The sequence below is a fragment of the Petaurus breviceps genome, unplaced genomic scaffold (genome assembly GCF_028583685.1).
Source record: "Petaurus breviceps papuanus isolate PSGF00001 unplaced genomic scaffold, PetGlider_PUasm1.0 40, whole genome shotgun sequence".
NCBI lineage: Eukaryota > Metazoa > Chordata > Mammalia > Diprotodontia > Petauridae > Petaurus > Petaurus breviceps.
Genome location: NW_027186315.1, coordinates 2,940,260 through 2,952,522, shown reverse-complemented (window position 1 = coordinate 2,952,522; position 12,263 = coordinate 2,940,260). Strand labels below are relative to the sequence as shown.

Here is a 12,263-nt window from a genome sequence, read left to right as displayed (position 1 = left end):
GCTGGGGTTTTTGCAGTTGTTGGAGTTATTAGTTGGGTACCCTCTCTGAAGCCTCCAGGGTTTCAGCTCCTGGTCTCACACTGCAGGAGCTCCACCCAGGACAGCAATCCAGATCCACGCAGGTTAAAGCAAGAGCTATTACCCTCTGAATGGTACTTGGTCACCCTACAATTTGCAGGTGAGGGTCTCTGAAGCAGTCACATGGTGGCTACACCTCAGCTGCTTCTCCCTCAATCATCAGAGGCAGGATCCCACCCCTGCACCCCCTGTTGCCAAAGTTCACACTAATGTTTTTCTTTGGATTTGACATTTATGGGTTGATGATTCTGGAAAGTTCCACAGCTGCTGGTGAACCACTCTCCCAAAGTCCCTTCAGACATGGCTGGTTGGGGCACCCTGACACTAAAACCAAGGGTTCATGCACAATGGGACTCTGCTCCAGCACACTGAGATGAACCTTTTCTTTCCATCTGTCAGGCTGCCTTCAGTGGGAGGTTTGTTTCTCTCTGTCACTTTGTGGGTTTTGCAGCTCAAAAATTTCTTTAGAGTCATATTTTATAGGTATTTGGAGTGGTTATAAGAGAGTCCTTCCTCTAATCTACCATCTTGGCTCTGCCCTCTCCCCCTTAACATTTGTTTTTAAAGCTTTGAGTTTCAGATTCTCTCCCTTCTTTCCTCCTCACCCATGCCCACTGGGAAGACAAACAATCAAAAATAGGCTATACATGTGTAATTATGCAAAACATTTCCATAGTAGTCATTTTGTGTAAGACTAACTATAATTCCCTCCATCTTATCCTACTCTCCATTTATTCTATTTTCTCCTTTGACCCTGTCTTTTTTCAAAAGTGTTTGCTTCTAACTATCCTCCTCCCCAATCTGCCCTCCCTTCCATCATCCCCTCTCTTATGACCTTCACCCCTACTTTCCTGTAGGGTAAGATACCCAGTTGAGTGTGTATATTATTTCCTCCTTACCCAAATCCAATGAGAGTAAGGTTGACTCATTCCCTTCTCTCTCTTGGTCTTCCCCTTCATTGTCACAGCTTTCTTTTTCCCCTTTTATGTGAGATAATTTACCCTATTTTATCTCTCCCTTTCTCCTCCTGATATATTCATCCCACCTCTTAGTTTTATTCATTATATTTCATTCCTTTATATTCACCTCTGTTATAGAATGTAAATTTTTTAAGATCTTCCCTGCCCCTAGGTTCAGTGCCCCTGGAAATTTTGGTGGGAGACTTGTTTTTCAGGAGATACTTTGTGATTGGGTAGTGGGTCAAGAGTGTTGTTACATTCTCTGAGCCAGGAGAAGGCTATATATACCCTGTTGTGAGACTTTATTTTGGGGATAACTTTGAGAAGTGTTGTGTGATTTGACCCAATGAGACTCTGGGCAGCTGTTGAGAGCCCTCCGGCATTGAAAACCCAGATATAGATGCTTCCCTCTTGGGTAACTGACTAGGTATGAATGTGATGTCCAAGACAGTTGGAAGCCTGTCTACTTGATATGTTTTTCTGTTTTCTTGTAACTTCTGTCTGTATACTTTGAAGTTTGGGGTGCTGACTTTTTTTCACATAAGGAGGTAAATGATATATTTGATTGATTAAAGCAAGATTGTTAAACCATTTTGAGTTGCTTTCCTTTAGAAAAGCATATCTAAGAATCTGTGTTGGCAGCCACCCTAGGGATGCTGGAGTATGTGCTGCTACAAACTCATCCTTTGCACTCTGTCCATGCATACATGTACACACCTATACAAACACACACATACATATGTACATACATACACCCACCTATACATGCCCGTATACGTATATGTGAACATATCTGTGTATACATATATGTATATATACATATACACACATATTCCCTTCAGTTATTCTCATACTGCTGAAAATCTCATGTGTTATAAACATCATTGTTCTATTTAACAATGTAAATAGTTTAACTTTAGTAAGTTCCTTATGCTTTCTCTTTCCTATATACCTTTTCATGCTTTTGTTGTTTCTTGTAGCTGACAATAAAATTTTCTGTTTATTTCTATTCTTTTCATCAAGAAGGCTTAAAAGTCCACTATTTCACTGAACGTCCATATTTTTACCACAAATATTGTACTCAGTTTTACTGTGTAGGTAATTCTTGGTTTTAATCCTAGCTCCTTTGACCTCTGGAATATCAAATGCCTAGACTTTCTATCTCTTAATGTAGAAGCTGCTAGATCTTCTGTTATCCTGATTGTGTTTCCACAATACTGTGATTGTTACCTCCTGACTTCTAGAAATATGCTTTCCTTGACTTGGGAACTCTCAAATATGATTATAATATTCCTAGGAAGTTTCTTTTTGGCATGTTTTTCAAGAAGTAATCAATGAATCCTTTCAATTTCTATTTCCCCCTGTGGTTCTATAATATCAGGGAAGTTTTCCTTGATAATTTCTGTAGAGATGATGTCTAGGCCCTTTTTTATCATAAATTTTGGGTTATCCAATAATTTTTAATTTATCACTCCTGGATCTATTTTCCAGGTCAGTAGTTTTCCCCATCAGATATTTCACATTGACTTCTATTTTTTTTTTTTCATTCATGTGGATCTCATTTAATGTATATTGATTTCCCATAAAGCCATTAGCTTTCTTCAATTTTGAAGGAATTATTTTCTTCAGTGAATTTTTGAAAAAGCTTTTCCATCTGGCCAATTCTTTTCTTCTTTGACTTTCTGTAACTCTTTTGCCATTTGAGTTCGTCTATTTTTAAGGTGTTATTTTCTTCATCATTTTTTGGATCTCTTTCAGCATGCTTTTGACTCACTTTTCATGATTTCCTTGCATCATTCCAATTTATCTTCCCAATTTTTCCTCTACTTCTCTTACTTGATTTTCAAAATTCTTCTGGAGCTCCTCCATGGCCTGCAATCAGTTTATATTTTTCTTGGAGGTTTTTGATACAGGAGTTTTGACTTTGCTGTCTTCTTCTACTTCTATGTTTGGTTGTCTTTGTCATCAAAAAAACAATTCTATAATTTGGCTTTGCTTCTTCTGTTTGCTCATCTTGCCAGTCAGTTACTTGACTTTTGTGCTATTTGCCACAGTAGAACTCTGCTTCCAGAGTGTAAAGTGCTATTTCCCAAATATCTGGGGTTTTGCCACAGTTACTCTCAGAGCTTCTTCTAGGTACCTGCCTCAGAACTATGAGGAGGACTCCCTCTCCACAGATTCAAAAAGCCCAGCCATGCTAGGGCTTCTCACCATAGCACCACCACCAAAAACTGTGACCCATATCCAAGCTGGGCAAAGCAAGAGAATCCTGCCTCAGAACCTGCAAAGTGATTCTAAAAATTGTTACCCATTTTTAAGCCATTTCATCCCCCCACAATTTCTGGCAAGGAGCTCCAGAAGCAGGGACTTTAGAAGCAGTTGTAGGCAGCAGCCATTTTCCCTGCCCCAAGGCAGGGGCTGGACCATGCTCTTCTCTCACCCAGTTGCAACAGAGTTCCCCCAATGACCTTTTCCTTTTCTTTTTGGCATTTATGGGGTGAGAAGGCTGGAAACTACAAAAACTGCCAGTGATTCACTCTTCTGAACTCTGCTATAGTTGGTCTGTGCTGCAGATCTGGGACAGCAAAGCCCACATGGGATTGTGCTCTCCCCCAAACCCCAGTTGATAGACACTTCCTGTCAGCTTGCCAGGCTGCCTTCAGTGGGAGATTTGCTTCTCTTTGTCACTATGTCGATTCTGTAGCTCTAACATTTTGTTTAGAGTTATATTTTTACAGGTATTAGAGGTGGTTGGAGTGGCAGGCCACACAGTTTCTTGCTTTTACTCTGCAATCTAACACAGGTTCTTTTTTAAAGAAGCAAAAAAAAAAAGTTTTTCAAAGTTATTTTAGAAGCATAGATTAAATCAAAGAATGGAGGTAATAACTATTCTGGTCTAATGGGATGGTCTTAATTGGCATCAGAAAAAAAGACCACTTAATATCTTTTTTTTCTTTATTTTTGTGCTAAAATACTGATATGTCATTTGTTTTTAATGAGTGAAAATAATAGAGGGTGAAAACAACAAAATTAAAATAAATATAAAGTTCCACAAGAGTGATGAAATATAATAAGAAAATCTAGTTCATTGCAGTAAGGTTATATTTTCAGATTCAAATGGAAAAACCGCTTTTCCCAAATGTCTTCATGCAATTTTAAACTAAAGACTGCATTGGTTTTTGGAACACCCACTTTGTCCAGATTACTAAAAGAACTGCCATCTGAGATTGGCAATTGTTCATAGTTATCTGTGATGGAAAGAGTGAGATAGAGGGAGATGAAGAGGGAGAGACACTTTATGATTGGGGGAGAATAAAAACTTTACCAATGTTCAAAATGAGATTTAAGTATGTTGTCAGTCAATGGTTTTCTATACTTGGCAAAATTTATATAAGGTACTATTAAGTAGCAAATTGTTGATCATTGAGAAATAAAATCCAGGAACATTAAAATTCTATCATAAGTTTATAAAGAGTAGATAATAACTGACTACACTTATTTATTTATTTTTTAAATCAAACCTTGTGAAACTGGCATATCAGAAGATTTCTATACATATATTCATACTTGGATGTCAGCAAGGCATTTTGCATAGTCTCTTAAAAATGCTTCTCTATAAAAAGGAGTGCTATGGATTATATGATAATATAGTGAAGTGTATTATTAACAGAATGAATGAGTAGTGATTTCATGAAGTGATGGAAAAACTTTATTCTTGATGGACATCAATGTTAGGATGCACAGGTGTCTGTCCTTGGTTCTTTGTTTTGTATTATTTAATATCTCTTCCTCTCTCTGTATCTCTGTCTCTGTCTCTCTGTCTCTGTCTGTCTCCCTCTCATTCTTTCTTTCATTCTCTCTCATCTCTCTCTTTCTCTTTATCTACATGTACATATACAGATAGATCTAAATATAGAGGCAATCAGAAAAATAGATATAACTCTGTACATCTATGTATAAGTCAATTATGGAATAAAATATAACTTATATACATCAATTACAGCAAAAATATCAAATGTGTGATTACTAGATTTGAAAATCAAGATTAGAGAATAGTACATGAGAAAAAAAGGCAATTTAATTGGAAAAATTAAAGCAAATATTTTCAAGGTTCAATCTTGGTCAACAGTATTATAAGGTAGACAAATTGACAATTAACAAAAGCTTGTGCCGTACAAATATATTCATAATTTCTAGAAATAAGTATCTAGTAATTCTCATATATTGGTCCTTGTAAAGCTATATCTGGAGAATTGTTTTCAGTTCTAGTTTTCACATAATAAGGCATACATTGATGAAGCAAAATCTTTTTCAGAGACTAGTGTTCAGGATGGTGAGAAAACTTGAGACTCTCCTAAAAGTTTCATGGGAAAAAAAGAGAAATATCTACCCTAACAGAATACTCAATTTTATTGGAACTTATGTTATTGAAATTTAATTGTGATACTAAATTGTGGTGTGTTACAAATAGAAAACAAAAAATAACAGATATATCTAAAACTATATGGCCAAAATAAAGTGTGTGTGTGTGTGTGTGTGTGTGTGTGTGTGTGTGTGTAAATTGTAAGTGTTATGGGATTTAAGGATCTTCCATGACCCATTGGACTTGCTGACGTAGCAGAAAGGGGTGGGGCAAGAGGAAGCATAAGCCAAGCTACAGTTCCTGTGGTGGCTAGCAGTGGTGGCGACGGCAGCAGCAGCACAGGCAGAGGCAGCGGAAGCGTGAACCCTTTTTAAGTCAGCCAGAATTTCTGCTAAGAAGTCCTGCTGAGGACTGCCAGGGGCAGAACTGCTGGGAGCATGCTTCCTGGACGCCGAGTGGTTGCTGTGAGTGGGGAGAGGAGGAACTTTGCCTAAGGTAGCCTGTTCTGTTTTAAAGGCTTGAGAATGGGGGTGCTTTCTACTTTATCTACCTGTGCCAATTTCATAACTACTCTGATGGCTTTGACTTTCTGGTTTTGGGACGTGGTCACTTGGTGTTTTAATAAATGTTCTCTCTTTATCCCCCATATAGAAATCCTGATATATTTTGTGATTAACAACTACATCAGCATATCTATAATTGCCATAGGCATTGTGAATATTGCATTGCTGATACATATACACATATATATATACACATATATATACATATATATATATATATATATAAACTTGAATTTTTTTGGAAAATATATGTGTAATGAGGTCTTTGTAGTATGTCCAGGTTGTCTAATATGGAAGAATCCCCTAAGGAATCTTGCTTGAGCTTGCTCAAGTTGGCTAAGATACAGACATTCTATGTCATGGGTAGGTATAAACTCCTTTGATTGGCTGCATTTCTGGAAAAGACTGAGTCATTAAACCTGCCCAGATTGAGGCAATCATTCTCTTTACAACTTACTCTTTCTGGCTTTCTAAATGTACCTTCTTCTTCATCCACAGTGTGAAGAACATTGATTATTAACAATGTGGGTACCATGAACTAAACCAGAAAGGATTTTCCTTCCTCTGTTTCCTTTTTTTTAATACTTTGATTAAAGTCTCAGGGATATGAAGCACCTTGCCCATGGTTACATAATTAGAAAGTATGAGACACAGGGTATATTCATTTCTTTCTGATTCTAAGTCAAGTACTAAACACAAAGTGACATTCTTTCTCTACAGTAAATGTGAAACTAACTTCACTAAGTAGCTAAACACAACTAAAAAAAATCAAATATATTTACATATCTTAATCATTTTCCTCCAAATAAATTATTTAGGTGAATAATTATTATTTTAGACACTTACAAAGAAGTTAATAGGTTCCTATTTAACTTTACCCCAGAAAAAATTTCTCATTAAAAGATAAGTTTTGCCAATTTAAAACAATGTAAATATAAATTAATATTCTCTTCCTAAAGAAAGATAGCTATTTAAGTGCTAACCCAATAAAGTTCTTTATTTCTGAATGGGACATTGTTAGGGTAGAGAAAAAGTATGCCCAAGGTTAAACTAATTTTTATTATATGACAGAGAGAGGATTCTGATTTGTTTTACAAGAATAATAGTAGATGATTACGGTTTGTATTGGCTGTAAATGAGATGAAATTAAAAACCTTGAAATTCATCTGTACTGTGACAGCCATTTTGATATCTACAATAAGGAAAATAGTAACTCTAAGAATGCACAGTTAAAAATAAAACATGGAGTGCACAAGGTACCTGCCAACATATTCAGGGGAAATATTCCCTCTGTAGGAGTCAAGAATGATTACTACTTAGTTTTACTAAAAATAAATGGTCATGGTAGGAAATGAAGAAAGGGGAAAATAAGAAAATCTATGGACATTAATATTCAAATGAATGAAGTACTTCAAAAGGTATTTAAGGGTGCACTGAGTGACTAGGAACAAATATTTCTTAGAGGATGTTTTGTTTTTTGACTTTTTTGTATCATCTCACAATTTACTAATTTAATCAATACCACTGAAATGTACCTCAGGCTTAGATAATAGTTGTATTGTTAGAATACATCAAGAGGAAGTCTCTCTCTCTCTCTCTCTCTCTCTCTCTCTCTCTTCTGTCAGAAAATGACATATCAGTATATCAGTAGATTGAGCACTGAATTAAACAAACTAGAGAACAGGAAAAGTCAACACATATTTAGTTCGGCTTATCAGAGATATATCTACCTCTAAGTCTTGAAAAATACATTTTCCTTATTAGGTGAGTTTATCAATACACTGGTACTGTAATAACCACTGTCACACTGACTCAGATCAGATACTACAACCTGACAAAAGATTTAGTTATTTTTTCTCTACTCCTTTGTTATACTGTTCTTATCTTAAACACTCACTCCTACTGTAATTCCCTCCACCTAAATCTTATCATCTCTAAATTCTCTACTATCTACTAAATATTAAATTTAGGACAAGAAAACTATAATATTGAACACATCAGAAGAGTTCATGTACTCAAATTTACTTTTTTTTCCAGAGAATGGAGGTCAATAGATACATTTAATCCATACATGTTCATAGTGTTATTGTAGAAATAGCAGCTATTACCTCAAAGTTATTATTAGAACCTGTCAATGAAAACCAACTTTAATAACTTTATGAAAACTTTTTTGTTCCAGTAGACTTGGAAAGGACATACAGTTATTGTGAAAATAGTAGACAATTAATTGTTTTTACAGAGAAAAAAATACAACAAAATTATTCACCATCTATTGTGTCTAAAGATTTTACTGATAAATGATCCCTCATTCCAGTATTTTGATCTCAAGTTTAAAGGATGGCAAGTAGTCTATGTCTCTTTTCACCACAATATTCTCTCCCATTCTAGCTAGGCCTATAGTGACTTTCACCTGGGCAACTTCATGAGATTTTTAGCATCCTTCTTGCTGGCAGCTAGTCCAAGCTTTGTTGTACACCTCATATACAGGTTACTGGTTGGGCATGCAATCAGGTCATATACCAGTGTCTCCTCCTAAAAGAGTCTGGAATGTTCTGAGATAATCTCCTTATTCCTCCAGGCAGCTAAGAACATGCTGACAGCTTGCAGGTTGCCAATCTAATTCACAGATGTGCATGGGTGAGACAGGCACAAAAAATGTGGGAGGAGGGAGATGAAGTGGAGAAAGAAAGAGAAAGAGATGGAAGGGAAAGGGCTGGGGCTTGAAAGACCATGCATTAGAAAACTTGTTAAACTTTTCAGATCATATACAGTGTAAAGTAAATCAATATTTTTACAGTGTTATTAATGATAGTTATTTAAATTCTTATTTAGATCAAAGGGATATGTTGCATTAGAAATTATATTTTCTCAAAAGATAATTATTTATACACACCTATTAATGTGAATTATTTCACACCTATTAATTTGAAATATTTTAGCCAATATTTTTGATAAAGCATACCAAACATTTTTTTAAAAGAAGCTTTTCTTTTACTTTAAAAATAAGAGATACTTGATACTTGGCACAAAACATTTGTTCTTGTTGGGTTGTGTCTGACTTTTGTGAGCCCATTTGGGGATTTCTTGGCAAAGATACTGAATTGGTTTTCCATTTCCTTTTCCAGACTATTTTACAGATGAGGAAACTGAGGCAAACAGGGTGAAATATTCCAATTTCAATTGAATTGTGTGGGAAGGTGAAGATAAAAGTCACCCTAACTAAGAAAGGGGCATCACACAAATAAGTTAAAGTTTTCTAACTGCAAAGCTTAATTATTTGAGTTGTGCCTTCCGTGGTCTGCTTGTCTGTTTAAATTTCATTTAAGACTGCAACACTTGATAATGGGCTCACATAATTAGAGATGGAAGTGGCCTGGGAGAACATTTAGTCTTATAGAAGAAATATAGAGGTGAGAAGCTGCCATTTTGCCCATATCATCAGCTCCTTGGGAGGTGGCTGGTATAATGGAGAGAGCTCTGTCTATCTATGAACTGGCTTCAAATCCTACCTCTGATGATCCTACCTGTGTTACAAGTCACCTAATGTTCCAGAGACTCAGTTTCCTCATCTTTCAAATGAGAATGGCAGAGGTAGCCTCCAAAGTCCTTCCCAGCTCTAATTCTACAATCCTTTTGGGAGACCTAATGAAAAGTTATTTTTGTGCATCATGGTATGGAAAGTATAAAGGTAAATTAAAAACAGTTGTATGAAGTAGAAATGCAAAAAAATTTTAAAACAGATTTTCAGAGGCGACCAGGTGGTGCAGTGGGTAACAGTGCCAGCCCCAGTGGCAGGAGACCTGGGATCGGTTCCAGCATCAGATACTTGGCACCCACACAAAAATAACTGGCCATGTAACCTTCAGCAAGTTACTTTACCCCTATTGCTTAAAAAAAAACTACTTAGATTTTTTCTCAAAAATAAAGAAGGATAATGATAGTAATCCTATATGCATAATCACTCTGTAGTCATTCTATTTTTATAAAAGCCCCCAAGATTTAGCACTGGAAAGCATTTTAAAGTCAGTTCAGTCTAATGTACTCATTTCTTTTTATGTTTGTGGACAACTAGAGCTTCAAACTGAATACTTTGGATGCTGTTTATGGCTGCCAATGCACACTAAGGAAGCATTTTTCAAATGTCAAACAGAGATTCAAATATGATGGAAGAAAAATCATTTTCTTGTCAGTTAGAATTCCATCCTTCAGTTTCTTCACAACTTCATCTGTCTTCAAAACAGGCCATAACCTGTTGCTTGGTTTCTTGGTGAAGCCAGTATTCACAAAAACAGGACAGAAACAAGAGGTCTCAATTCCATTTTTTTCCCCAGGGAAGTAAGTTTTGATGTTAGGGCTCTGTGAAATTCAACAACAGCAAATTTAATGGAACAATAAGGGATAAGATAAGGAATCACTCCATGACCACAGATCGATGCCACAGTGATGATGTGACCATGAATTCTCTGCATTATGGAAGGCAGGAGGGCTTTAATAATCCAGAAGTGACCAAGAATGTTGACTTCAAATGTTGTGGTAATTTCGTTATTTCTGTTGCTCAGAAGATCTGCTGGACAAATTGCTATAGTGTTGTTCACCATGATGGTCACATCACCAAATTCATTCTTTACCTTGTCTATAATGGTATAAATTTCCTCTTTTTTTTTTGCTGCAGTCAAGAACAAAAGCATAAGTTGTGGCCCCTATTTTTCTGCATTCAGCAAGTGTTTCTTCAACACCATTATGCCAGATCCTGACAAATGAATTAGACTCAAGTTTTCTCTCAGTCAAAGAAAAGCAAAGTTTATTAAATATGTGCCATATTGGGTAGACTCTAAAGGAGCCTTGGTATCGGTGATGTTTCTACTGGACAAGTGTGCCAGAATTAGGTAATACAGAGTGAGTCTGCAATAGATCATTCTCCTGCCCACACCAACCATTTTTAAAGCTTAAACAATTTAATATTTTTCTCAAAATTTCAAACATCAATTACATATTTTTAGTACCCATATCAGTTATTTTCAATTAATTAGATGATTCTTAATACTTACTGATTTCTGTGTTTCAAAAGGGATATTAGTTTCTTTCTTTGAAAGTTTAGAAAAAAATGTGCTGCTAAAAAAAAAGACAACCAGCCTTGGTCAATATGAGGTATAGAGACAGATACTGATGCAGTAAATTAATACACTGCTACTTTAGATTCTAGGATATAGGATTTTACAGTATAAGCTGAGCAGATGTGATACTTGCACGTATATAAATTGTCTGACTTTTCTGTTTTCAGTATGAAGTCTGTTTAAGCACACAATTTCATGGTTGGCCAGTTATCATCCTTGGCTGAATGTATTTTCAATGATGGAGTAAAAAAAAAAATCATTGGTTTGCTAGTTGATGCTCTGAGGTTATAATTCCAGGTGGAAATAACACATTCCTGGAGGAACCTATAGTTCTATTCCTATATACTTCCTTAAGGATAGAGTTAAAATAATAATAGATCACAAATATTTCCATTGGGATTTGAAATTATATGTACAATTATTAAATATTAAATAAGAATTTAAAAAGAAATCAAGAGGTATAGATGGATATGTAATGTGCTTTTCTATACTCAGAAACAAAGTATTTTGATATATTTATATCATAGAAAATATGTATGCATATATGTATACAGTATATTTGTACATGTATATACATATGTGTATATGTAAATAATTGCATATATTTGATTATAAAACAGCAATTTTGAAAATTTTTCTTAATCTTTAAAAATTACTTGTAGTTTTCCTTTAATTTCACTCATGATCACAAATCATGAATATGTGTAGAGTGAATTACAGATTATTTTAAATAATTCTACTCCAAAGGCATTTAAAAATATTGTTAATTAAGAAAAATAGATGAATCAGACATGATTTTGCTCACTCCCCCCCCATATCATGGCAAATGTAGAAATTTTATTGAAAATACAATTTAAAAATTCTTACTTTTCAATTAACAATGAACCCATCATTTCTTTAGAAGCCAAGGATATGGTTGATATCTCTTGTGAACTTCTTTCTGTATCTGGTGGATTTGGGGTGTTCAGTGACTTAGTCATTTTCTCTGTATGTATGCACAGACTCACAGATAACATCAGGGATTATTCTCAGATAGAGGCACATGAAGATAGAAAAAATCAATACCTTAATTGTTCTGAAATCATATCCAATTGTTTGTGATTCCAATTGGTATATTATGGACAGAGATACTAGAGTAGTTGAACATTTCTTTCTCCAGCTTTCTCCAACAAATTTTAGAGATAAG

At 35.3% G+C, this 12,263-nt stretch overlaps 1 pseudogene; it reads right to left on the bottom strand.

Moving 5' to 3' along the window:
* Nucleotides 1-10,005: 10,005 nt before the first annotated feature.
* LOC138170919 (17-beta-hydroxysteroid dehydrogenase 13 pseudogene) lies at nt 10,006-11,760 on the bottom strand (annotated as a pseudogene).
* Nucleotides 11,761-12,263: the final 503 nt, after the last annotated feature.